Source organism: Otolemur garnettii, unplaced genomic scaffold (genome assembly GCF_000181295.1).
Source record: "Otolemur garnettii isolate 467f Iridium unplaced genomic scaffold, OtoGar3 scaffold00010, whole genome shotgun sequence".
Lineage (NCBI taxonomy): Eukaryota > Metazoa > Chordata > Mammalia > Primates > Galagidae > Otolemur > Otolemur garnettii.
In genome coordinates, this window is record NW_003852405.1 from 35,935,952 (window position 1) to 35,962,622 (window position 26,671).

The window sequence follows — 26,671 nt, forward strand, 5'->3', positions numbered from 1 at the left end:
CCCTTTCTGGGAAATTTCGTCTCTCGGTGGCCCCAGGGCCCTTTAAACGTTACTGCGACTGTTTTCCTCAGAAACTGCTGGAGCGGAGCCGAACTTGTGTAGGGTTTGGCAGCCCTGGTCTCAGAGGCCCCGGGGACGGGGCGCAGGGGCCGGCGGCGCTCACACGCGAGGACTCGTGGGGAGGAGGGGCGGTGGCGCCCGGAGCCTTGACCTCTGATCCTCGCCCCCCTGGCAAGAGTTTGGGTAGGGGGCGCCGCCAGACGTTCTCCGCGCTTCGCCTGCCCGGCCCCTCCCGTCTCTGGCCGGGACGCGGGCGGAGCGCGCTCAGCCGGGGCGGGCAGGGAGCCGAGGCCGCTGCGCCGGGGCCGCCGCCCGCCCGTCGGGCCGCCCGCCCCGCCCACTCTGCGAGGCGGAGCCGGAGCCGCAGCTGCGGGAGGAGGAGGAGACGAGGTCGGCGCCGTCTCCAGGAGCCCTTGGAGACCGAGTCCCCGGCGGCGGCAGCGGGGACAGCACACCGGCGGCGGGTGAGCGCCGAGCTGCGGGCGCCGGGGGTGAGCAGGGTCCCCGCGGGGCCAGGGACGCGGCGCCAGGCGGCGGCTAGTGAGGTTGGGGCCGCCTGCGATTCCCAGGCGCTGGGAAGCGAGACGAAGGGAGGGAACGGAGGCAGGAAGGAAGGAGGGAAGAGTGTCCGGGAGGGCGGGACTGGTCCGGGCTTGGGCGCTGGAGAGAGGGTGGAGGGGAGGGCTGGGGACGCCTCGACGGGCGGCGGCCCGAGGGCGCGGGAAGTCGGGCTGGGGAGCTGGGGCTGGGAGGGCTGCCGGTTTCCTAGTCCGCGACCCTGCATCCCAAGTGGGGTGGGCGACCCCGGCGTCCCCAGCGTCCATCCCCTACCGGTGGTGCCTGCAAGCTTCGGAGGAGGACTGGCGGCGGGGGGCGCCCGGCACTCCGCGCCTCCTCTTCCGACAGACTTTCTCCCTTCCTTTCCTGATACTAATGGGCGGGATTGCGACCCTGGGAGCCTGCAGGGGTCCTCAGACTTTTTAAACAGGGGGCCAGTACACTGTTCTCAGACTGTTGGCGGGCTGGACTGCGGGCCCCGGAATGAGTCGGCTGCTAAGCAGGACAGGCAGCGGCGGCAAAAACACCCGGCGGTCTGGATAAATATCCTAGGCGGGCTGCATGTGGCCCGCGGGCCGTAGTTTGAGGACGCCTGCTCTAGGGTCTGGAGAAGAATAGCGGGTCGCAGAGCGGGAGAATTCAGAAGGGAAATCCGCAGGGGACCCCCGGCGGTGACCCGGAGGCTCCCCGACTGTATTTGCAGATGGTACAGGAGAGGTCGAGACGCAGTCTTGCGAGGTTTTTTTCCCCCCTTACATTGTCCAAGCAACTATCCGGTGGTCGGGGCGAGGTCTTTATTACTTTGAAGGCTCATCAATTAAAGCTAACTGGAAGACGCTGTAGCGTCTCCATCCCTTCGCTCTGTGTCCTGTAAACTTGGCTTCGATCACTCAGAACTTGTGTGGGGAAGCCGGGGCTCTTGCTAAACCACCGCGGTGGAGGGAAACTTAGGACACCTGGGGATCTGAGCGAGGGAACTCCCCAGACCTTCACCTTGTGGTCATTCTGTTCTGGCGTGGTCGAACCAACCAGGGGATGGAGAAGGAACAGCCAAACCCCAGGGCTGGGCGGGAGGCCCCGCGCCCGGGCGCGGTTAATGGCTGCCCCGGGTGGGAACGACCTAGGAATTCGCGAGCCCGGTGGCGCTGGACAGACCGCACGTGACTCGCTTCCTTCACATCAGTTCCTTCCTCTCCCCCTGCTGTCTCTGCCGACACGGTTTATGTTTCCTGGGGCGGTTGTAGCTTCGCCTGAATAGACTGTCTATAATGAATCTCTTGGATGTTGTCGGAGGCATGGTCTGTGTCTCTTCTCTATTTTAAAAGCGGACTTGGCTCTGTTTCTGGAGTGCTCGTCACCAGACTGCACCGCTGCCAGCGCCTCTCAGCTCCGAGTGAATTATCGCAGGATCGCGGCCCTCACCTAGGAGAACCGGGAAGGCAGGCAGTCTGGAAGAAGGGACTGAATTTTACTGCTGCCAGAACGATCACATTCAGGTTAGGGAGCTAGGTGGCTTTTTAAAAAAAAATTGCATTTACAAGCCCCCTTTCCACTAAACTAATATGCTACTCATGCACAGAATTTTCAAGTGATCAGACATTTTAGAGACGTAAGTAAAAGCTCCTTTGCCTTCTTTAATAGTTAAACCAGGGCTTTTTGGTGTTAGTTAAGTCCAAAAACCGAACAAACGACATCTTTAGACTTTACAAATAATAAAGTCTTATTTTTGCTGTTTTTACACCCAAGTAATCTAGGTGTCAAAGCCTGGCAGGGCATACAAGCATTTATATTGTGTAGAAACACGTATATCAACATGCGAGTCTGTTTCATAACAGAACGTTTTGGTAACTTTTTAGCCTTATGTGGAACGCTCCAATCTTTGAAAAACTACTTCTCTAACAATTGAATTTGGGGGGTTGTGTTCTGGTTTCTTAGAACTTGACAACCTCCCCCACTGCGTTCTCTGAGAGCAAAAGGGCTTTGTGATCAAAAAACTTGGAGATTTTAGCTAGTAAAAAATCAGTCTTTTTATGTAAAAAATGAAAAACCCCCTCTAGTAGGGAAAAACAAGTTAGAATGTTACTTATTGTTGGTATTTCATGAAGTGGGGTGTTTTTTGGAGGGGTGTTTTATGTCAGCTTAACTTTCACAACTTATCTAGGTTAAACTTAGGTATATTTTTATGAACCCTAATTTGGAAGAGTGGTTTGGAGTCTGCTTTGTCAAGCAGACTTGGATGAGAATATTTAGCGTTTCTTAGGTTTGTGAAATGGGGAGAACAGTGGTCTGTAGAGTTCTTATGAAACAATCCTTGGAAGACACCTAGACTGAACCTAACACGGTAAATACTAAAAACGTTCATATTTTACTTACCTAGCTCAAGCAGCAGGCTAGTGGATAAATTACAAGGTGGTAGCTTAGAACCTTCTGGAAATGCTAGATCAATTTTAAATTCTGAAGAAGGTATCTGATTTGTGTGTGAATTGTGTATGCATTCTGTTTCTACCACAACAGTATAATTACGATTAAAGGATTAATAGTTTTAATATGCTTTCAGTGCTAAAGGAACAGTTGCATAGTAATTTTGACAGCCAGCCAGAAACATTTCATTATCTTTAAAAGAGAACGTATTTCAAATAGTTGTGTGTCAGCCCTGGGTAGGGAATAAAAGTGTTTGTCTCTAAGTGCAACTTTTAATTAAAAGGATGAAAAAATGTGACCCAAGGGTAGCTGGTTATTTTTTCATGTACTGATGTCCAAGGCCAACGGATACGCTGTAAAGTGTTAGGAGTGACTGTGTCAGTCTTATTTTTAAACTTTTGTAAGAATGAGTGTTCAGTTAATTCAGGGAATCATCGCATCATTGAATCACTTGCTAAAATTTGCAAAATCTTAAATGCTTCTGTCTTTAAAACAAACCCTTTTAAGCTTTTTTCTTTAATGCGTATCAGGTGCACGGAATTGGGTAGATGTAGAATTGGCTCATGGCACAGGTGATTCACTTTACTGATGAGACAGATGGCTAGGTGGTGGGTTCCTGATTCATGGTTCCAGGTGTATAGACTGTGGGCAAGCTACTTAACCTGTATTGCTTCAGTTAAGAATTGTAAGGAGTGAAGGAGTTGATCTGTGTAGAACACTTAGAACAGTGCCTAGAGTCTCTGTTCAATAAATATGTATTTTTGAGACAGAGTTTCAAACTGTTGCCCTCGGTAGAGTACTGTGGCATCACGGCTCACAGCAACCTCAGACTCTCTTGGGCTTAGGTGATTTCTCTTGCCTCGGCCTCCCAAGTAGCTGGGACTCCAGGAGCCCACCACAATGCTTGGCTTTTTTTTTTTTTTTTTTTTTTTTTTTGTCATTGTTGCGGTTATTGTTTTAGCTGGCCTGGGCCGGATTTGAACCCCCAGCCTCAGTGTGGCTGGCGCTGCCACTGTGTTCAATACATATTAACACTAAGATTGAGATTGTTTTCTTTGTTTTGAACATTAACTTTCATAACAGGAAAACAGCTCTACAAAGTTTTAACACTTCTATCAAATCTAAAAGTGCTCGATAATTGTAAGACTGTTTGGCAGGACTTTTAAAAGATAAGAAGATTAGGCAGTCATCACTGTGTCGTTTATATGTGAACCAGGTTGCAGTATTTGTTTGAATTCTCCTGGATCTCACCCATTTTCCTTATTAGAAACTAAAAATCAGCAATGCATGAAGTCTGCTACAGTTTGAAAGGGGACAGATGGCATGTACAGTTAGTATGTTACAATTCAGCTAGCTTAAAATTGTTCATAGACCATGGATTTTAAAAAACTAGAAGAAAATATGCACAAATGTGGGGTGGAATTACTGTGCCCCCATCTTCTCACCAATGACCATATAGAATGGCGTTAATAGTTATTTGACTACAAAAACAGGATTTTGTTTCAGAAAAAAACTTTTGTGGCACTAATTGAACAGCCTTTAAATACCAAAACCTTTTTTCATTGGGAACTGTTACGAGAGACTCCGTAACAACCTTTGACTGCTTCAGCTTACTTCACCTTGGTAGGGAAGCTGGGGCTCTTGCTAAACCACCATGGTTAGCGGCATCTATACAGACCTGGTCCGTGGTTCTTGTGTAACACGTGCAGGGTACCAGGCACCTGGAGGGTGGTGACAGGGAAGACATTGAACCGCCCTGGTTAGACTGAGTACCAATCCATAAATTACAGCACAACTGTGTGATTGCGTTTTGATCTGTATCCTGGGCCCCTTCTTAGCCCTTCCCATGTGTATGATCTTAACAGTCCTCATAGCACCCCAGACAAGGAAGCTGAGGTTCCCTAAAGGCCTGAACCTCCATCAGGGGTCAAGAGCAGAATTTGATACAGAGTCATTCTGATGCCAGGTCTCATGCAAAAAGTGCTCTGCTGAGAATCCATGTGTCCATCTGGAGGTGAGTGAAGGGGGTTTCCTGGAGGCAGTTTGGTGTAAAGGCTATAAATAAGAGAAACTCTTAAGTGAGACTATCTCTGAGGAGACTCCTCCCTGGCTGTGAGCTCACCACTTTTTAGCCTTAGCAAAGCTTCCTAAATGGCCGTGAGACCTAGCAGGCCTGAAATGAACACAGGCCGGGGCCCTCAGTAACCTGTGGGGTGGTCCCCCTCTCATCTCTGGTCTCTCAAAGCAGGGCTTGAAGGAACTGACCTGCCAAAGCCTGTCCTAGAACAGTTCACACCAATATGTCCTGACCCTGCTCTTCCTCCCAGGAGTAACAGTGAACTGGCAGCTTGGATTCAGGGCAGAGTGGAGGCGATTTGACAGAAGGCGACCTCCACCACTTCTATCTGCATGTATCCCAGAGTCTGTCTTAAAATTGTTCCATGTATCCTGGAGTCTGTCTTAAAATCTAGTATCAGGGCAGTGCCTGTGGTGCAAAGGAGTAGGGTGCCAACCCCACATACCGGAGGTGGTAGGTTCAAACCCAGCCCTGGCCAAAAAAAATCTGGCATCAAACATTTATCATGTCAGTCTTCATGGGGAATCAGAGGAGTGCTTAGCTTGGTGCCTGGCTTCCATCCTGTGACAAGCAAGGTTTTTATCTTTAACAGTTCGTTTCCAAAGATTACTATATATTCAAAACCAGAGTGTTGTAGACTGTCATGACTCTTGATACTTTCATTTCTATTAGAACATTAGTAGCTAAAAACTCTTTTCTGGTCTATCAATGAATCACTTGCTAAGAATCTTCTGTAACTTCCACGTTCATCGAGAGGAGTGGGTGAGTTTGGGGCCAGAGTCAGAAGGCCGTACACTCTTACGGGAGAGGCTCCCATTTCCCTCTCAGTTAAGGTAGTGGGATGGACATAGAATCTCCTTGAGTTGATGGAGGAGAGGAGAGTAAGCTCTGGCTGAATCTGAGTTGGTGGTATCGCAGATACTCAGTGGCAAGGTGTCTGGATCGCTTGTCAGCTCTGTGTCCCGCATGTGGGGAATGGCTATGTGTAGACTTGTGCCCACTGGGGGTGGATGCTTAGCTTCACTGGTATAGAATAGTTAGGCTTTTCTTTAGCTGCGGAAGCTGCCAGCCAAGATGTCCCTGACTACTGGACACTAAACTCATAGCCACCACTGGAACCCTCTGACCCATATCCCAAGCTTGTGATCCCAAATTTTGCCTGCTTTTTGGAGAGAGATCGTTGCAGAAGAAAAGCACGATATTCCTCAGGACTCAGACTGTAAATCATTAAATCCCAATGTGAGCTAAACCTAAGGATGGGAGCAGGAATCAAAGTCGTGGGCTGTGAGGCTGACTGATGGTCTCCCGGAGGTAACTGTACTCCAGGTTTATTCTGCCAGAATCTCAGGCGAGTTACAAAGGTGCTGATAGACGAGGTGCCTGTACTGTCCCTAAAGTAATGAAACCTTTTGAAATACTAGACTGTGGCTTGTGGATTAGACTGCTGGGCTTCAGGTGGGTGTATAAGGTCATGCCAGGCCTTTGAAGTAAGATGTCATAGGCGGGCTGGATGTCTGGCCAAGAGCAGAAAGACTAGATTGTGACGTCTTGCCAGGGCTGCCTTATACTAGTGCACAAGGGTACCTGGCCATGGAGGCAAAAGTGGGGCTTGAATCTGTTCAAAACCCTGTGCCTCCTGGGGCAGGACTGCCTCTGTAGAAGGGGTGCTTTCCAATGCTGGGGCAGTTGTATGTGAGCGGGCTTTTTTAAACTCAGAGGTACAACGTGGCTAACAGCAGCTCTGCCTTCAAAGCCCCTTCAGCTACAGTAGTGCTCTAAATACTGTGAGCTGGCGGGGCCTGGCGCATAGAAGTGTAATAAACGGCTGTAGAATGAAGGCATGAAACTACGTTCTCTGCATCGTGTGCCAGCGAGATCCAAGAACTGGTGTTCATCAGAAAAGTTCAACTGATCTTCTTTGCTGGGAAACATGTTCAGAGGTACATCTCACCTAGTGGGCCTTTCTCAGTTCACTTCCTTAGGTGGCAGGTAGTGACCAGGATTTGGGGTGCTGTTGACACTGTTAGTTGACCCACCAACTAGCTTAGCATTTAAATGCTGGGGTGCCCTGCAGGCCTTACGTGGTCTGCCTGATGCAGGGGTGGAACGACAGTGACTCCTGGGAAGATGGAAAGGGATTGGTGTTTATCGAGCAGCTATCGGCCCTGCCTTTGGAACTTAGCTATGAGCAGCTGCTTCTGGAAAAAGACTTGTAGTTTAAGCTAAGAGGGGAGCCTTGTTGCCACAGCTACCCATGACTAAAAGTTGGTCTGTGTCCTGAGCGCCAGCCCACACTTCTTGAGTGCTTTCTCTTTTACATTGATCCTCTAGAAAGTTGACTGTCAGGGGCGGCTCCTGGCTGCTTTCCTGGGAGGTGTCTGCATAGCAGATACGCTCAGCCACCTTTGTGGTTCTGAGTATAAGGAAATTCCTTCCTACTTTAGACCTTGGCCTTCAGACTTATGGAGATACCATACCTTCTGAAAAACATGTACAGAAACGTGAATGCCTTTCGCATTTAATAGGTCAGAATTCAGCCTTCACACAAATTTAGTTTGCCTAAGCAAGGCTAACAGGACAATTCCTCATAAGAATTTCCTGTAGAACTTAAGTAGCAAACTCAACCTGTTGCATTTACGGTATGATTTGATTTTACAAAATTCTAGTCCCACCTCCTCAGGAACATTACTCTGTTGAATTAAGCAGACTGTTCTAGCACATGCTTTGCCCTTTTTTAAACATAAATACTTGATAAGCAGCATGCTTCAGCCATTACTGTCTGAACCCAGAGAACAAAGAATTGCCCGTGGTGTGTTGCTGGGGAGGTGACCCTGGTGTTTGCCTCTCTGCTTCCCATTCACCCACAGTTCTGACTCCTTCTGGCTGTAGTAAGTTTCGGGCACTCAGCACCACCCACACCCAGCAGCTGACATAAAACCAGGCAGAAGTCCACTCCCCATGCTCTGCGCTTACTGCTGAACTGTGGGCTGAGCTTTTCATGGGAGCACTCGCCTGCATGGCCTCAGGTTTTCCAGACCCCTTCTTCAGAGCTGGTGGAATACTACCTTACTGTTTTTTTCCAAACTGTTGTTGTTCTGTTCTCACTCCTAGAAAAATAGCTTATATAACCTCTTTTCTTAAAAATATGAAATACATCTAATTAGTCTTCCAAAACCCTCACAACCATACAAAAAGGTAAATAGTGAAAAACCTTGCTCTCATTCTGTCCCCATTCAGGCCTTTCCCACAGCGATTTGTAAATATGAGCAAGAATATTTAATTTTGTCCCTTTCATAGCAGTTGGTGTATATATGGTCTGGGCCTTGCTATTTTAAATTAGCTGTGTATCCTGGAGATCAACCTCAGCCTCTCCTGCTGACAGTGTGATCTCCATCGTGTGGCTGTTTATCTCCTCACTGCCTTGCTGCTGGGCATGGGGCTGTTTCTAGACTTTTGCTTTTAAAACCAGTGCTGGATGAATAAAGGTGTAGTACGTCATCTTGCTTTTGGGAAGGTATATCTCAAGATTGACTCCCAGGAGTGGGACTGCTGAGCCACAGGCCTTGCCACTCCCCTCTGGAAGGCTTGAATCCTTTTGCCCTCTCGTTGTCAGCGTATTGGGTGGTCTGATTCCTTATAGGCCCACCAGCAAGTGTGTCAGCTTTTTATTTTTCCTAATCTGTTTGAGAAGTGGTCATTTCAAAATAGTTTAAATTTTCTAATTGAGTTAGGTGGCTAGCAATTTGGGGCCGTGTGTGTGTTCCTGCCTGTTGTGTGGGCTGGTAGACTCCTGTGGGCACTACTGACCTTTCTTCCCGCATCTCTGTCAGGATCTCTTAAATACAGGCTGAAGAATGTGATGGCTCTCCTGGGCCCCAGGGAAGAGCGGGCTGCCAAATTGTCAGTGCAAAATCAAGAGAAGTGGAAAGTGGGGTTTTATGCCAGTTGCTAATGTCTGAATTATAAATAGTTTTTGGCTCAATGGTGTTATTAAACTGCTGCTTCTCCAAACCATGATGATATAGTCTAGAATTTCTCCCTCTTAAACAAGAGGAAAAAATTGAATATATACATTTCAATGGCATTTCCTACAAAATCTTAACTCTAGACTTTTCCATTGACATGCATCTCCTGAGAGGTTTGGCATGCTGCTTTTCTGTTTACTCCCCCATCGGCTCCTGTTGCCTCTTTGATCTCACCATCAGAGCTGTCTGTTTTGTTTCCAAGGTGAAAGGAAGGTAAGAAGAACGTAAGGAGGCACCAGAGCCAGGGTTCTGCTGAGGGTATAGGCCAAGAGTTGCACAGAAGCATCTTTTTGAGGTGTTCTTTCAACCAGCTGTTAGGATACTATTTGAATATAAAATTTCCATCTTTTAAAAACTGAATTTCACCAAAAAGGAAATTATGGTTTGGTGGAAAGATGACTGTGGTTTTGTTTTTATACAGGACTGCCTCTTATAAATCTCTAAAGGTGGTCTACATCTTAACACATGGCAACAAACTCTAGAGTTCCTGCACTAGCAGCGAGTGGCCCGTGAAAGATCCCCAAAGCACATCTTATCCTCCAGGCCCACTTCTGCGTCTCAGCTCCTGGACATATAGGTTCAGAATTTTGCAGAGGTCAGTTTAAAACTCCCTGGATCCCTTTTATTTTTCTAGCACTGAGCTCACCCTGTTGGGATAGTATCACTCTCCCTCACTAAGGCGTCTGCTCCCTGACTATGGCATCAGCACCAAAAGGATAGGGTCATGGTCTCATTCTGTCCCCAGTACCTGGAAGGATAACCTAGCACCTTTGGGCTCTGGACCCATAATGGGTGAATATTTCTGGACACAGCTAGGTCTTTATGGTTAACTGCATTGGGATCCCACGTCACAGACCTGGGAGAAGTGTTAGCAGATCCGTGGCCTTGGGCAGGATCCTCTCCCCTCTAGCTCTCTGGCAGTGTGCATGGTAATAGAGAGCTCGAGTTTGTGGTCTGAATCTCTTGGACAAATCATTTGATCACTGAAATCCTGTTTGCCCATCAGCAAAGCAGAAATAACACCAAATTTCAACAAATCTAGGGCATCACCGCTTATGAGAAGTGCTGTTCCAGGTGTGCCACTGAGAAAGGACTGGCAGACTAGTGTGCACACCAGCTGTGAGTCGGTTCTGTGGCTGCTGTGGCAAGTTCCTACAAATTTCGTAGCGTAATACAACACAAATGTAATATCTCAGTCTCATAGGTCGAAAGTTGGAGAAGCTTGGCTGGTTTCTCACCTGGATTTTATGAGGCTGAAGTCAAGGTGTCAGCCCCTGGGCTTTTATTGGGTAGCTGTGGGAAGAATCCCTTTCTGGGCTCACTGAGATTCAGAGTCAAAGCCAAGTTCCCTGTAGTTCTAGCACTGAGGACACCTTTCTTTGTAATCTCTCAGCTAGAGGCCACCCTCAGTGCTCAGATCTCTCTGGTCTTTACCTTTGAACCCTACATCTCAGAGCCAGGAACAGACTGACAAGTCCTTCTCATGCTTGGAATCTGTCTCATCTCTCTGCCTCTAGCCAGAGAAAATTCTCTGCTGTTAAGGATTCATTTGGTTAGGTTGATTAGACTGGGGCCACCTATAAGGTTACTCCTATATTAAGGCTTATAACCTTAATTGAATAACGTAAAGTCCTTTTTGTCAGATAATGTAGTCATGTGTCAGGGTGGGGACCCTGTGGCCCCTGAGCCACATGTGGCCTCCTTGAGTGCAGCCTTTTGACTGAATCCAGACTTGATGGAACAAATGCAGACTTCACAGAACAGATCTCAAGAGGATTTAGTCAAAAGGCCAAAGGTTGGGGCCACAGGTTCCCCATCCTTACAGGCGTTGTGCCTGCCATGGAGAGTTCTGCCACTACCAGGGATGTAAACAGGTGAACAGGCTGTGCTGAGTGCTGACAGAATGCTATCTTGGCTTAGGAACATAAGTGCCGCTGCTGTAAAATGCTGAGGGGTGACAGCAAGTGCTCCGGGGTTAACTGTCATGACTATAACTGACACTGTGATCATAGTGGTCCTAAATCCCCAATCTTTGATCTTAACTGGCACTATCTGTACAGTTAAATGCATTGATCAAACCCTTTCAAGGCAGTGTCCTGGCAGTAAATTTGGTGGTGGTGGCTATGAGGGCCGGCTACGTCCCAGCATGTGCTAGGACTGTCACTCACTTTCTCCTTGTCACCACCATCGGAAGTAGGGCTCCATCTGCAGGTGAAGAAGTGGGTTCTGGGTGGCTGCATCCTGTGATTACGGTGAGTGGGGGTGCTGCTCTGAACCCAGATGCATCTGACTCTGCTGTCCGGGGCTGCTGACCTGCAACCCTGCATGAAAAGTGCAGCAGGAGAGCCCACCATGGGGCTGAGTATCAACTTTCTCTGGTGCTCAGATGTTTCTTTGCAATCAGAAGTTTAGCACATTGGGGTGGCATCTGTGTCTCAGTGGGTAGGGTGCCAGCCCCATATAATAAGAGTTGTGTGATGCCACTGCACTCTACCCAGGGTGATAATGTGAGACTGTCTCTAGCAAAAAGAAAGTTTAGCACATTATGGACAAAGGTCCTGTTTCTTCAGTTCTTAATAGCACAAAGAATGATTTTCTTATTTACTTACTGATTATCTACCCTAATGGGGACACAGCTATGAACAAGATACAAAATTCTGGATCTAAACCACATGAATAAGGTCTATTGAGATAGGGAGGGCTGTGAAGGTGGAGAAGTGAGGACGGAGGTGGTGACAAGTGGCTGGGGGCGGGGTGTGGCTGCCTTGGACGTGGCTAGGGAAGACCACTCTGGAAGTGCCATTGAGCTGAAAGCTGCATGAGGAGGAGACAGCAGGTGAGATCTGGAGGAGCAGTCCAGGTAGAAAGTGAGGAGACAATTGGGTGAGATCTGGGGGAGCATTCCAGGTAGAAAGCTGAGTGAGGAGGAGACAGCTGGGTGAGATCTGGGGGATCATTCCAGGTACAAAGTGAGGAGACAGTTGGGTGAGATCTGGGGGAGCATTCCAGGTAGAAAGTGAGGAGACAGCAGGTGAGATCTGGGGAGCATTCCGGGTAGAGGGAGCAGCCATGCAGGGGCCTCAAGCTAGAAACAGTTGCCGGGCACAGAAGGCTCTGAGGAGCTTGGAGAGAAAAGTGAAGGGGAGGAAAGGGGAGGGTTTGGAGGAAGCAGGGCCTCACATAGTTTGGATTTATTGAAAATGCAAACAAGCCTTCCTAGAGAAATACTTTGTCCACAATAAGCTGTAGAGGGCAGGCAGTGTGGACTCTGGGTATGCACTGTGTGCTGTTTCCAAAGTGAGGAAAGCTCAGGGTTATGGAACTCCTGCTTTTAAACAATCCTAAATATAACCAGGGCAAAGGGGAAAGTGAACAGGAGGGAAGTGGTTTAGCAGAACTGGGGATAGAACAGTAACTAGAATTACCCCAATTAGAATTGAATAAACTAAGCTCAGTCTCCAGGATTTTCGCACAGCACAACTGTAGATTGACTTAGAGTCTCCAAATTCAGGTAGGCAATATTGAAAACTGATCTCTTCTTCCCCTCAAAACCTGCTTTGCTTCCTGCCTTCTCTAAATTCAAGACATTGCTATTTAGCCTGGTTGCTAAGCTCTGAAACCTGGAGTCATCTGGAACTCATCCCTCTACGCCCCTCCTAGTTCAGACGTCCAACTCCCCTAACCGTATGGCATTACCTTCAAAGACCGCCACCTCTCAACAGGTTGTGGTGACTGTTCCCGAAGGCATCAGTCTGGGCATTAAGGTTCACACTGCCCATGTTTAAGGCCTGGCTGTGCTGCTTCCCAGCTCTTGAAAATGTTTCTAACTACTCGTTTTCCCCGTGTCTAAAGTAGGGTGGCGGTAGAGCACCCACTCTGAGGTCGAAACTTGAATGAGTTAGTAGGTGTGAGGCATCAAGAATGGGGCCTGGCTCCCCCCAGTGAACACGCTGGCTCTCACCCCCTGCAGCTCCGTGCTGGAGGCTGCAATGTGGGCAGACCTTGAAGGGACACACTTAGTAACTTCTGTAACAAAGTGACCGTGGTGTATCTGCTGAATCTAATAAAGAACTGGACTTGCATTTTGTTCAATTTTTAGCAGTTCCATTTTTGCCGTATCTTATAAAATTATTGGCTCATGATGAATCCAGAACTTAAAAGCAGCGTTTCCCGTGAATAATTGTGAAGCACCTCTGAGTTCCTACATGCCCTCTGATTCACACTGGCCAGGTTACTCAGACTCGGCGTGGTCGTAAATCTCTGGGTGCTTCATGCTGTTTCCTGTAGCTGGAGTAGTTCATTACCTTTAATAAACACCTGCAGTCACAGAACTCTGGGGAACTAAGGATGAACAAGGGACTGCCTCTACTTGAGAAAGTTTCCTTCCCACCATCGAGTGAACTGCTTTTGTCTTATGCTAGGATTCAAAATTTTGTTCTTTTCATCCATTAAGAAAACACTAAACACTACTTGTTTACTAGGCACTTGTTACAGGCACATAAAAGAATGACAATGTGGGAAGTGGCAGTGCCAGTGAAGACAGGTGGGAAGAATGGGAGGGGCGTGCCCGGTGGAGGCAAGGCGGTGAGCAGGTCACAGTTACGGTGCAGAGTACGGAAAGATTATGGTCCAGCCCTGGAGGTCCAGCTCTCCCACTCTCCAGCCGCGTGACTTAGAGTGTGCGTCTCTGAACTTTAGATTCCTCATCTATAAGATGGGGGATGGCAGTACCTCCCTTCCTCACAAGGTGGTTCTGGGGTGCTCTGTCCTTGTGTATACGTATGTAAAGTGTTTACAAAGACCAGATGCCTAAAGGCCCGCAGCAGTGTTTGTGCCTGATGTTACTTGTGCTGTCGCCTGGTTCTTCTCCCTCCTCTGAACGTGCATTTGTGCCCCTTGCCTGGTTTCCGGCATATCCATCCAGCGCTCTAATCGTGTTGGATTACACCACTTGTTGCCACTTTTGTGTCTCCAGAATATACCCTTGAATTCAGTGGCATTTTTTTCCTCCTATATGTTGTCAGTGGCCGGTAGTGTCCTATGCTTAGAATACTCCATGTCTAGAAGATTTGTGTGGTATTAAAACCATCTAATTTGGAGCACTTTGTACTTTTAAAAAAGCTTTGTGAGGCTTCTAGTCACACAGTCATGGATGAGGACAGAGTGAGGTGCTTTCTGGAAAGCTATTTCTTGCCCAAGGTCATGAAACTAACAAACAGTGAAAGTCAGAGCTGTATACCTCCTGCTTTCCTGTTTTTTGTGCTGCCTGGTCAAATCCAGCAGGCTGGGGGGCCGTCTGGGCACTGGCTAGGTTGGGACCTCTTATCACTCACCTGCTTGTACCAGGAGGGCACAGCTGAGTAAGCAGGAACTGGCCTGCGAGGCCTGGCGCACCCTCCCCGCCCTCTCACCCGCCGCTGCCCCACAGGTATTTATGGGTCACGCCCTGAGCAGTGGGGGCCACCTGGAAGTCTGGGGTGCAGGTGAGACCCAAGCATCCTGAGCTGGAGGAGGTGGCTGCAGGAGGATGGGGTGGGGGGGACCATCTCCTAAGCGTAACTTGTAATGAGAGGGGAGGGCTGAGTGGGCTGAGAGGAGAAAACCCAGTCTGGGGCTTAGTCAGGGAAGCTCTTGTGAAGGTATCCAAGGGGTAATGACCCTGTTTGGCTTCTGCCCCTCCCATAAACATCTTGATACACGCCCCTTCCCTCCTCTTTGAGAGGGATGCCCTTTACACCCTGCTCAGAGCAGAGTCTGCTCTGGCTCTAATCACTGGAGGTTGGGTCATAGGTGGGGCAAAGGGATGCATTCATGCTAAGGACTTGACCCTGAACTCTTCTGACTTGAGAAAAGCTTAGAACTTAGGACTGCATACATTTCTTTTCTTAAAAGAACAAAGAATTCTCCAGGAGAATAGGACCTGGCAGCCTCTCAAAAAATGGCAGTGAAATCAGGGTCAGGGATCCCAGGGCATAGCTGGGGTGGGGGCAGTGGGAGGTGTCCTTCCTGTCCCTGCTGTGGCCTCTCCTGTGGGAGGGTTGTCACTGGGAGTGGCAGGGCTGGCTGCTGAGCAGGCCCAAGGGTCCTGGCTCACTTTGCTCATCTGGCTATGGAGCCTGGTTGGGAATGGGCTTTGAGCACAAATCTTGTGGCCCACAGAGCCCCCCTTAAAGCAGTTCTTTCTACCTTTGAGCTGTCTGATCTGTTCAAAAAACCAAACTTGTGGGGTTTTTTTTTTTTTTTTTTTTGAGACAGTCTCACTATGTTGCCCTCAGTAGAGTGCTGTAGTGTCACAGCTCACAGCAACCTCCAACTCTTAGGCTTAAGTGATTCTCTGGCCTCAGCCTCCCAAGTAGCTGGGACTACAGGTACCTGCCACAACGCCTGGCTATTTTTTTGTTGTTGCAGTTGTCATTATTTTGGCTGGCCAGGCAGGGTTCAAACCTGCCAGCTTTGGTGTATGTGGCTGGCACTGTAACCACTGTGCAGCACCCCACCCCCCAAAAAACTTTCTACGTCTGAGTGCATTGTTGGTAGGTCTTGGGGTGACCTTGAAGGGAGAACATTGCCTGTCCCATTTGGACACAGCCCACAGGGAGCAGCACGGTGACTCCAGGCCTAGCGAGCCCAGGTACCCAGGGTCCCGGGAGAACCCCTCCTGGCAGGTTACACTGTGTGGACAGCTTTCTCAAGAACGCTGATTCTGGGGATTCTGGGGTGTCAGCCTTACAGCCAGCCTTGCTGTATATGGATTATGGGTTTTGAAACACTTGTAGGCTTCTTGATTAGAAGTGACTTTAATGGTTAATTTTACATCTAGCAGCATTACATTTAACAGATTTGGTAAGGGAACAAGTGTGAGGGAGAGCAGCCTGTAAAATTCACGTCCACAGGAATGATTTGTGGCTGTATTTCACTGGATGCAAATACGGGGGGTTGTATCTTTTAAGAGCGCTTTTGTTTGCATTTCCAGTCCATGTATATTTCCTCATTCCCCCTGAGGACTAGCTGCCTTTGGTATGGTGACACTTCCCAGAGGCACCTGAAGGGAACTTCTGTGGTCACAAACCAAATTAAGATGAAAAATGAAATCTCTGAATGCAAGGTGGTTTGGGGAGTTTTTACAACTTTAATTATGGGAAGAAGAGGGAAGTAACGTGTGTGCCTACTCTGGACTAGGCATTACAACCCTGTATAAAGATAGTTTGTTTTACAGAAGGAAGAGCAAATCAGAGAGGTTCAGTAACTTGTCCAAGGCTGCACAGCTCATGAGGAGCAGAGCCAGAATTCAAAGCTGTTTGACTATACTAGTCCTAGAACTAAAAAAAAAAAAACTCAAGTGTTCTTTTTCCTAATACCTTTATGAGACTTATATTTTATCCACAGATGTCCTCATATGCATATAAAACATAACAGCTTATAAAGCATCGAGGCCAGAAATTCCAGGGAAGAGAAAGTGGAACTGTCTGCTGGCAGGTACCGTGTTTATAAAGAGGCCTGCAGTCAGTCGCTCATACAAAGTCATTCTTACACTGACTCATAACAGCTGCAAAGACTAGGATTATCAGTTCCCAGCTCCATTGTCTTTTTATTACTCTGACCTGCCCTTGTTAAATAAAGACTCCTTGGTAGGAACAGCTCTGCTGAGCATTAATAGGCCTTTGGTTGATTGTTACTGAGTGCAGGCTCTTGGGCTATTTCACCAGAAAACAATGCCTAGGAAGTTGAGAGTAAATGTTGGGGAAGTGACAAAATTAAAGGATTGGCGTTCTCCAAAATTTCTAAACAGGAAGGGCTCAGGCCTTGGGAGTCTGGAAGGGTGCTAAGGGACAAATCTAGAAGGTCTTTAAAATGCTAAGGAAATAGGTTTTTCCTCTACTTGTGTTTCTGTATTTAATGATTTTAATTTATACTTTTCAAGGCAAGAAATGTGCATTGTCAGTATTTAAAAAGAGATGGTAAGGACAGCAGAAGTAGGGTTTAAATCCCAGCTCTGATACTTGCTTATGAGAGTCATTATGAAAGTTTTGATATGCAAATCAAGAAACTTAAAATGAAACAAATCAGGTCCTCCAGCAACACTGATAAGCTGAGCAGGTGGAAACTTTGCCTGGGTCAGTCAGAAAGGACATTGTCCATGGTATCTTGGAAGTGAAATAATGGACTATAACAGTCTCCACGTAGGTAGCGACCCAGGTACCTGTGCTACTTTGAACAAGTTACTTCACCTTTCTGTGCCTCAGTGCCCCTCCTGGCAACGGGGGTGTTGCCTCCCCCCAGTGTGGCTGTGAGGAGCAGCAGCCCTTCATGGTGAGTATTCAGAGCTGCTTATGTTGACCCATGAACTATAATCGAAGCTTGCTATTTCATGCGAATTCAGTGACTGGATTTCTGCAGGAAGCCACGATGCACAAGGGCACTGGTCTTCTGCTCTAACTTGACAACAGGTGCAGCGTGGAGGGAAGGGTGCAGTGTGGAGGGAAGGGCAGGTGGCATCAGGAGCCTGCCATATGGGAGGCTGCAGGCATCGTGAGCCTGCCATCTCTGCCCAGCTGAGAAGTATGCCCTGTGTGTGACAGCCACGTGGGCCAGCAGTGTAGCCCTGGGGAGTGACCCAGCATGAAGTGGCTTAGCTGTGGGTGCCCCCAGAAACCCTGGGAAGTCACTTCATGGTGGTAGGCCTTGTGATGATGGTTGGGTGGATCAATCAGTGTTGGGTGGAGTCCTTCCATATTTTTTTGATAGTGCTGCCAGGAATTGTATCTGTAACTATGCCAAAGAGCATGCCCCTGCCCCAGAAGGACCTCGGGAATGGTTGCAGGGAATAAGGTGACAAGATGGGCCCCCCAGGTACATGTGGGCTCTCCGACCCACGCCAGTCACAGCTGCTTCTAACTTGTGTTTCACAGTTCAGCCTTCTCATTCTGAGTGAGATACCTTTTAAAGAAAGGATTCTTCCACTTGTAAATGGAAAAAAGCTGAGAACTCCTTTGGGGTAGTTTTCAATTTTTAAAAATTTTCCTTAAATTTTGTTTCTTGAGGGGTTGCCTGTCTGAAGTAGTTCTCAAATTACAGTGAGCATCAGAATGACCTGGAGGTCTGCTCAGACACAGACTCTGTTGAGACAGATTGAAAATTTGCGCTTGTAACAAGTTCCCAGGTGACACTGATGCTGCCCGTCCAGGGACCACACTGTAGAACCGAGCCATTGATACTAGCAAACAGAAACGTTATTAACTACCTGTGGCATGCCAAGTGCTGGTAAGTGTGAAAACTTCAGTCTCACTTGAAGCAAAGTCTGTCTTCACAACAGAATCAAGCAGATAGTACAGAGGATTTCTGTGTATCCACCATCGCTACACTCAGAGCCACCTCCACTGCCCATGTCCACAGAGGTCCATGTGTTACAGTGAACCTACATAGACCCTGCATCTCACCCAAAGTCTGCAGTTTACATTAGAATGTGTTCTTGGGCTCGGTGCCTGTGGCTCAAGTGGCTAAGACGCCAGCCACCTATACCTAAGGTGGTGGGTTCAAATCCAGCCTGGGCCTGCCAAACAACAATGATGGCTGCAACCAAAAAAAAACCAGCCAGGCGTTGTGGTGGGCACCTGTGGTCCCAGCAACTTGGGAGGCGGAGGCAGGGGACTCTCTTGAGCCCAGGAGTTGGAGGTTGCTGTGAGCTATGCCACGGCACTCTACCCAAGGGGACAGCTTGAGGCTCTGTCTCAAAAAAAAATAAAAGAATGTGTTCTTGGTGTTGGGCATTCTGTGGGTTTTGACAGATGTGTGACTGCATATATTCACCATTGTGGAGTCACACAAAATAGTGTCCCTGTTCTAAATATCTGATTCTGACTATTCACATTCGTTCCTCTGTCCCTTCTGGCCCCTAAAAACCATTTCTACTGCCTTCACAGTAGAAAGTCAAATAGTTGGGATCATAGTATGTAGTTCTCAGATTGGCTTCTTTTGCTTATTAACATTTAAGGTTCCTCCGTGTCCTTTCATTCCTTTGATAGCTCATTTCTTCTAATTTCAGAATATTAGGGGATACTTGTTTATAAACCTTGCCTTTGCACAGATTGAGTTGAAGTTATAAGTGTGCCCCTTCACCAGGTAGCGTGCATGGTACCCAGTGGACGAATTTACCCATCTCCTGCCCCCAGCCTGATTCTCACTGAGATGGACTTCCATCTGTGTACCTCTGTTGATCGATTAGGTCCAATTTGGTTGACAGTATGTTCTTGTGATATTTCTCTTAGAATGGTTTCCAGTTCCCTCCAGGTTGTCACAGAAGGCCCACGATAGACGTTTATTTTTATGGCTGAGCAGTACTCCATGATACATACTATACTTTATTAATCCACTCATGCTGGTGGGCACTTGAGTTGTTTCTACATCTTTGACTGTGAATTGGGCTGCTGTAACACAAACAGCATAGGGAATTCTAACACAATCTAACAGCCACGCCTAACACCATTCTCTTTCCAAAGTGTTTTTTCCAAGGGACTTTGAGATGGAGCTTTCTTACATTGCAATGAAACACAAAAGTAACAGATAATACAGAGGTCCTCAACACAGAAATGCCAGAGCCTATCAAACAAATGGGAATCCAGACAGCATAAAGGCCACCCCACGTGGCACCTCAGATGGTGCCCCAGATGCCCTATAAGGCGGGAAGGTAAACCCTTCCCAGCGGTGGCCTCATAGCCACCAGCAATGAGTGCTGAATTCAAACCAGGTTCCCCTAGTTCCACACAACCTTGTGACTTCTGAAAGTGCCTCAAAATAAAACCAGCAGAAAGATGGGAATTGCCCTTCCAAATGGTCTTTGTGTGCACACTAAGGAATTTACCCAGCGAAAGGGGTGGCGTCTAGACACTTTGCAAATCCATTTTAAGTGAATTCAAGTTGCGGGCCCTGTGTCTAATTGTGAGGGGAGAGAAGGGAGTTCTCCGGAGCCACACAGGCTCAGCGGCTGCTGGCTTGTCCCTTCTCTCACCTCAAGGATGTTGCTCTGACCCACACACCCAGGCTTGGATCTGAGCCTGTCCCTGCCTGTTGTGGGCACCGTTCCACTGGGGTGCTGATGGACCCAGCCGGGGCCGTCAGACTGTTACCAAAGCTCAGCACTTGTACCCAAAGCCACATCAGGAAAATGGGACCAAAGCAGGTTGAGAAGGAAAGAGAAATTTATTACTTTGCTTGCAAAGGGAGAAAATGGCAGAGTACAGTCTCAAACTCCGAATTCCTCAGCTCCTTGCTTTTTAGCACAGACTATTCCAACCTCTGGATATATCATAGTTTATTTACCCACTCACCTGCTAAAGGACACTTTGGTTGCTTCCGGGCTTGAGCACTTATGAGTAAAGCTGCTATAAATGTGTACATTTTTGTGTGGAGTTGTTTTCTAATTCATTTGGTAAATACCAAGTTGTATGTTTCTTAACAGTGGTGGGTACTGAGCACTGGGTTAAGAAACTTCCAAACTGTCTTCCAAAGTGGGTGTACCATTTTGCATTCCTGCCAGTGAATGAGTAAGCACTCCCGGCACTCACGTCCATGCCAGCATTTAGCGTCTCCGTCTCCGTGCTCGGGTTTGCTTCCAGTAGGTTGTAGTGGGGTCTTGTTCTCGTGTCACTGTGCAGGTCCCTCATGATGTGACATTGAACATCTTTTTGTGTTTGTTTACCATCTCGTGGTATGGTAAGGTATCTTTTGGTGAAGTATTTGTTTAGGTCTTTTGCCGATTTTTTTAATCAGGCATTTTCTTATTGCGTTTTAAGAGTTTGTTACATATTTTGGATAATAGACCTTTTTTTTTGAGACAGAGCCTCAAGCTGTCCCCCTGGGTAGAGTGCCATGGCATTACAGCTCACAGCAACCTCCAACTCTTGGGCTCAAGCGAGTCTCCTGCCTCCGCCTCCCAAGTAGCTGGGACTACAGGCGCCCGCCACAACGCCCGGCATTTTTTTGGTTGCAGCCGTCATTGTTGTTGGGCGGGTCCGGGCTGGGGATTCGAACCTGCCACCTTAGGTGTACGTGGCTGGCGCCTTAGCCGGTTGAGCTATAGGCGCTGAGCCTGGATAATAGACCTTTATCAGAAGTCTCTTTGGTAAATATTTTCTCCTAGTCTGTGGCTTCTCATTCTTCCCACCAAAGACAACGTCAAAGTTTTCCATTTTAACAGAGTCCAGCTTGTCAATTCTGTCCTTTGTGGATCATTGCTTTGGTGTCACATCTAAAAAGTCATTGCTATATCCAGGTTCATCTTCGTTTTCTCCGATGTTATGTTGTAGGAGTTTTACAGATTTGTTTCACATTTAGGCTCATGATCAGTTTTGAGTTCTGGGGAAGGTTATAAGGTCTGTGTCTGGATTCCGTTGGGGGGGGCAGGTTGTGAGTGGTGGGGGGTGGTCGTCTAGTACCAGCACTGTTTGAAAACTCTTTGCTCCATTGTCCTGCCTTTGTCAAAGATCAGCTATCTGTGTGGTTCTGTTCCTGGGCTCTGTTCTGGTCCCTTGGCCTATTTGTCCTTTTGCCAAAGCCGATCTATCTTGATTCCGGTAGCTGTATAGGAAATCTTGAAGACAGGTAGTGTCAGCAGCTTTGTCAGTATTGAGTTGGTTATTCTGGGTCTCTTTACTTCTCCATATAAACTTTAAAATCAGTTTATTAACATATACAAAATAATCTGCTGGTATTTTAATTGTGATTGCATTGACTCTTAGGTCAAGTTTGGAAGAACTGACATCTTGGCAATACTGAGCCAAGATGGGATATCGCTCTGTTCATTTTAGTTTTTCTTTGATCTGTTTTATCAGAATTTTGCAATTTTCTCCATACAGATGTTATTTCATTATTGCTGACAGGAAAGCAGTTGGCTTTTGCATATTAACTTGGCATCCTATGAGCTTCCTATCATTGCTTATTCCAGAAATTGCTCAAGTCTTTTTATATTTTCTACTTAGCTGATCATGAGATCAAAGTTTCATTTCCTTTTATACTGCATTAGCTAGGACTTGTAGAACGATGTTGAGCAGCAGTGGTGTTGCTTTCCTAGGATAGTCTCAGGTCCCAGAAAGAGGGGTGGTGGTGAAGGGCCATCCTAGCTGTATTCCTCATCCGAGAGCAGAAAAGCTTCAAGTTACTATTATATACGATAATAGCTATAGGTTTATTACGGAAATACTTCATCAAGTTGAAGTTCCCCTCTAGTTTTAGAGTTTTTTATTGTGAGTGTTGGGTTTTGTCAAGTGTTTTTCTGCATTTTATTGTTTATAATCATGATTATTTTTTAGCCTGAGATGGGATGGAATTCCATTAATTGATTCTCAAAGTTTGAACCAACTTTGCTTACCTGAGAAATCGCATTTGATAGCCGTGCATAATTCTTTTTGTACATTGTTGGGCTCAGTTTGTTAATATTTCTTTGAGGATTTTTTCATGTTAATTCACAAGAAATGAAGTTTTCTTGTAGTATCTTCATCTGGGTTTGGTCTTAGAGTCACGTTAGCCTCCTAGAATGAGGAAGTGTTCTTTCTCTGTCTTAAAGAGATTCTAGAGAATTGGTAAAAACCTTTTCCTTAAATATTTAGAAGAATTCACCCTTGAACTTATCTGAGCCTTGTCGTTTCTATTTTGGACACTTATTAATTGATGCAATTTCATTAATAGAAATAGGCCTGTCCGGATTATCTGTTTGAGTTTTGACAGATTGGGTCTTTGGATGTTGTAGGTTATCAAATTTGTGGACATAAATTTGTATGTATGTTAGCCTTTTAGGGGCTTACTAATTTTATTGATCTTTTCAAAGAAACAACTTTTGTTTTTATTTCTCTAATGATCTAAATTTCTTTTCTTTTTTTTCTTCAACTTGAATTTCTAGTTTCAGAAGGTATAAGCTCACCTTAATTTTTAGATCTTTTCTAGTATGTGTATTCAATGCCATAAATTTCTCCCTAAGCTTTTGCTGTATCCCACAATTTCCAGTAAATTGTGCAGTAAAGCCTCCGAGTTGACCGTCCGTGGGACTGTACCAAACATACGGAGGTGGTTAATGGACTTACACTGAGAATGTGGTGCATGTTCAGTCTACGAAAATTAGGTCAATTTAAGGAGGTGGTCAACTATGGGAGGCTGTACTGTATTTTCATTTAGTTCAAAATATTTAAAAATTTCTCTGGATTTCTTCTCAGACCCCTGATTTATATTTACTTTTTGAGACAGGGTCTCACTGTGTCACCACTGGTAGAGTACCCTGGCATTACAGCTCACAGCAACCTCAAACTCTTGGGCTTAAGCAATTCTCTTGCCTCCACTAAGTAGCTGGGACTACAAGCACCAGCCACAACACCGAGCTGTTTTTTTGTTGTGGTTGTCATTGTTGTTTTAGCAGGCCAGGGCTGGGTTTGAACCCACCAGCCTCCGTGTATGTGGCCAGGGCCCTACCCACTGGGCTACAGGCACCACCATCAGACCCCTGATTTTAAGTGTGTTATTTAATCTCCAGGATTTTTGAGATTTTGCAGTTATCTTTGTTATTTCTAGTTCTGTTATCTGAGAACAGATATGTTACGATTTCAAATCTTTTTAAGATGTTTTTTTTTTTTGTGGCCCAGTTGGTGATGTCTCTTGAATTTCCATGTGAACATGAAAAGAATATCTCTTCTGCTGCTATTGAAGTCCAGAAATGTCAATCATAGCCAGTTGATTGGTGCTGTCGAGTTCTATGGCTTTCTTTCTTTCTTTCTTTCTTTCTTTTTTTGGAGACAGTCTCACTTTGTCACCCTGGTTAGAGTGCTGTGGCTCACAGCAACCTCAAACTTATGGGTTCAGGCAGTGCTCCTGCCTCAGCCTCCTACGTAGCTGGGACTACGGGCCCACAACACCTGGATAGTTCTTTCTGTTTAGTAGAGATGGGTCTCGCTCTTAGGCTGGTCTTGAACCCTTCAGTTCAAGAGATCCTAGCTCCTTGGCCTCCCAGAGTGCTAGGATTTATTATTTTTTTTCTTAAAATGTATATATGTTTCTTTGACACTCTGTGGAGATCTGAGTTTCTGACCTGTATTTTCTTTCTCTGAAGAAATTTTAACATTTCTAGGAAGGCAGGTCCACTGGCAACCGATTCCCTCAACTTTTTTGATTTATTTCTTTCACTTTCAAAGTATCTAATTTTGCAGGTTACAGAATAGTAGATTGGTGGGGTTTTTTTCTCTTCACGTTTTAAATATTTCACTCCACTCTTACTTGAATGGCATCTGCCTTGGTAGAAACCAATCTCTTCTCTGGTCTTCTACAGATGAGATGTTTATTGTCTTCGAAGATTTTTCTGCATCTTTGACTTTCTGAAATCTGAATGAAGGTCCAGGTATCTGCTCGTGGCGTTGGTCCTGCTTGGTGTTCTTGGAGCTGCCTGCCCCTGGTTTGGTGTCTCCTGCTAACTTGGAGTTCAGTCACTGTTGACCCCGGTAGTGCTGCTGTCCCCTCTGACTTTCTGACACGCCCTGCTATCCCGTCTGACTTTCTGACACACCCACTGCACATGTTACTTTCGTCGTGGTCACACAGTCCTCAGGCACGCTGGGGTTTCCTGGCTTTTCCCCTTTGCTTTTTGGATTTGGAAGTCTCTCCTGTGTGGTCAAGCTGAGATTCTTTCCTCAGCTCTGTCCAACCTGCTGAGTGCATCAAGGGCCCTTCTTTCTCCAAGTTCTTTCTCAGGAATCTCCACCTGTTTTTGTGTGTTGTCTGCTTTTCCCATTAAAGCCCTTGGTGTCTTAGTTCGTTCAAATTTCTGGTCTGATAATTCAGTGTCCCTGTCACACCTGACTCTGGTTCTGATACTTGTTCAGTCTTTTCAAACTATGCTTTCGTCTTAGTGTGCCTTGAACTTTTTGAGAGGCAGCCGTGTTGAACGGGTGAAAGGTGTTGGTGAACCAAGGTGAATGGGCTGAGTGTGGAAGTTAGGTCTGGGGGCGGGGGAGGTGCTTGTAGTCCTGTGACCAGGTCTCAGCCTCTTGACCTTGTGCCCTGGACTATGGATGTCCAGGTGCTGCTTAGCATTTTTTCTTCCCTTATGTTGGACAGTACAGTTGGAGTGGGGTATTATTACCTTTCCCCAGACACATTAGACTCTGATAAAAACCCAGCACTTTGGACTTTGTTTTTTTTTTTTTTTTGAGACAGAGCCTCAAGCTGTCCCCCTGGGTAGAGTGCCATGGTATCACAGCTCACAGCAACCTCCAACTCCTGGGCTCAAGCGAGTCTCCTGCCTCCGCCTCCCAAGTAGCTGGGACCACAGGCGCCCGCCACAACGCCCGGCTATTTTTTGGTTGCAGCCGTCATTGTTGTTTTGGCGGGTCCGGGCTGGGGATTCGAACCCGCCACCTTAGGTGTACGTGGCTGGCGCCTTAGCCGGTTGAGCTATAGGCGCCGAGCCAGCACTTTGGACTTTGAAAATAGTTTCACTGAGGACAGGCCTTGTTAAGAGCAGGATGCTCTGGTATGTTTCAAGATAGTCCTTCTGCCCCCTCCTCCTGCTTGGAAATACGGGGGGATTTTTCTTCTACATTGCTGTGAGGGGGACTTGGTAGAACTGGAGGTGAATCTCAAACACGGGACCCTTCCCCATAACTGGGTCCCCCTGGATTCTCAACTCTGATGTGTCCACACTGAGTCTCTAGTAGTTTGTCAGCTACAGGTCTGACTTTCCTGCCTCAACACTGGTTTTCTTAGAGCTTTCTGCTAGCGATTGCTATTCTTACACTGTGATTCTCTGTATCCACCTGTCTGTCCCACCAGTTTGGGGGCAGTGGTTTGCCCTGTGACCTCACTTTCTGAGAGATCCAGGAAAAGTCATTGATCTATTTTTACTTTCAGTTCAGCTTTCTGTTAGGACAGAGTAGTGACATCTAAGCGTTTTACATGCCCAACTGGCTTCACCTATTTTTCAAATGCATTTTCAGGATAAAAACACTGGAGTCAGGTGTAGCTCGTGGGTAGGGTGCCAGCTACATACACCAAGGCTGGCAGGTTTTGAACCCAGCCTGGGCCAATTAAAACAACGAGCACTGTAACAAAAAAATAGCCAGGTGTTGTGGTGGGTGCCTGTAGTCCCAGCTACTTGGGAGGCTGAGGTGAGAGACTTGCTTGAGCCCAAGAGTTTGAGGTTGCTGTGAGCTACGATGTCACGGCACTCTACTCAGGGAGACAGCTTGAGACTGTCTCAAAAATAAAAGTTGTATCAGCTGTCCCAGCTGAACAAAGTTCATAAGCAGCTCACATTTTTTCAATGAATACTGAATGTATAACTCCTGAGTGCCCAGGAAGTTTGTTACCCTTTCATTTCTAAAGGTAAAAAGTCTTATTCATACTAGAAAAAATTGGGAATTATCTCACTAAAGTGTGGGGGCTTTTCTAGTTGGGCAGTGGGGTAAGGAGGCACAAGATTAACTGGTCTTTATTTGAGAAGGGGCTGGAGAAAGTGCCGTCCTGTTGACAGGGGTCCAGCAGGAATTCGTGCCATGTG

At 46.9% G+C, this 26,671-nt stretch overlaps 1 protein-coding gene across 2 annotated transcripts in view; it reads left to right on the forward strand.

Annotated features, from left to right (window-relative positions):
* Nucleotides 1–439: 439 nt before the first annotated feature.
* GNG12 (G protein subunit gamma 12) overlaps nucleotides 440–26,671 on the forward strand; it is a 116,626-nt gene continuing 90,394 nt past the window's right edge. Inside the window, exon 1 of one of the 2 annotated variants that reach the window (XM_023509830.1) lies at nucleotides 440–551. The gene's annotated coding sequence lies outside the window, so the exon portion shown is untranslated. The remainder of the gene's footprint in view (nucleotides 552–26,671) is intronic. The other variant, XM_023509829.1, reaches the window with a different exon arrangement.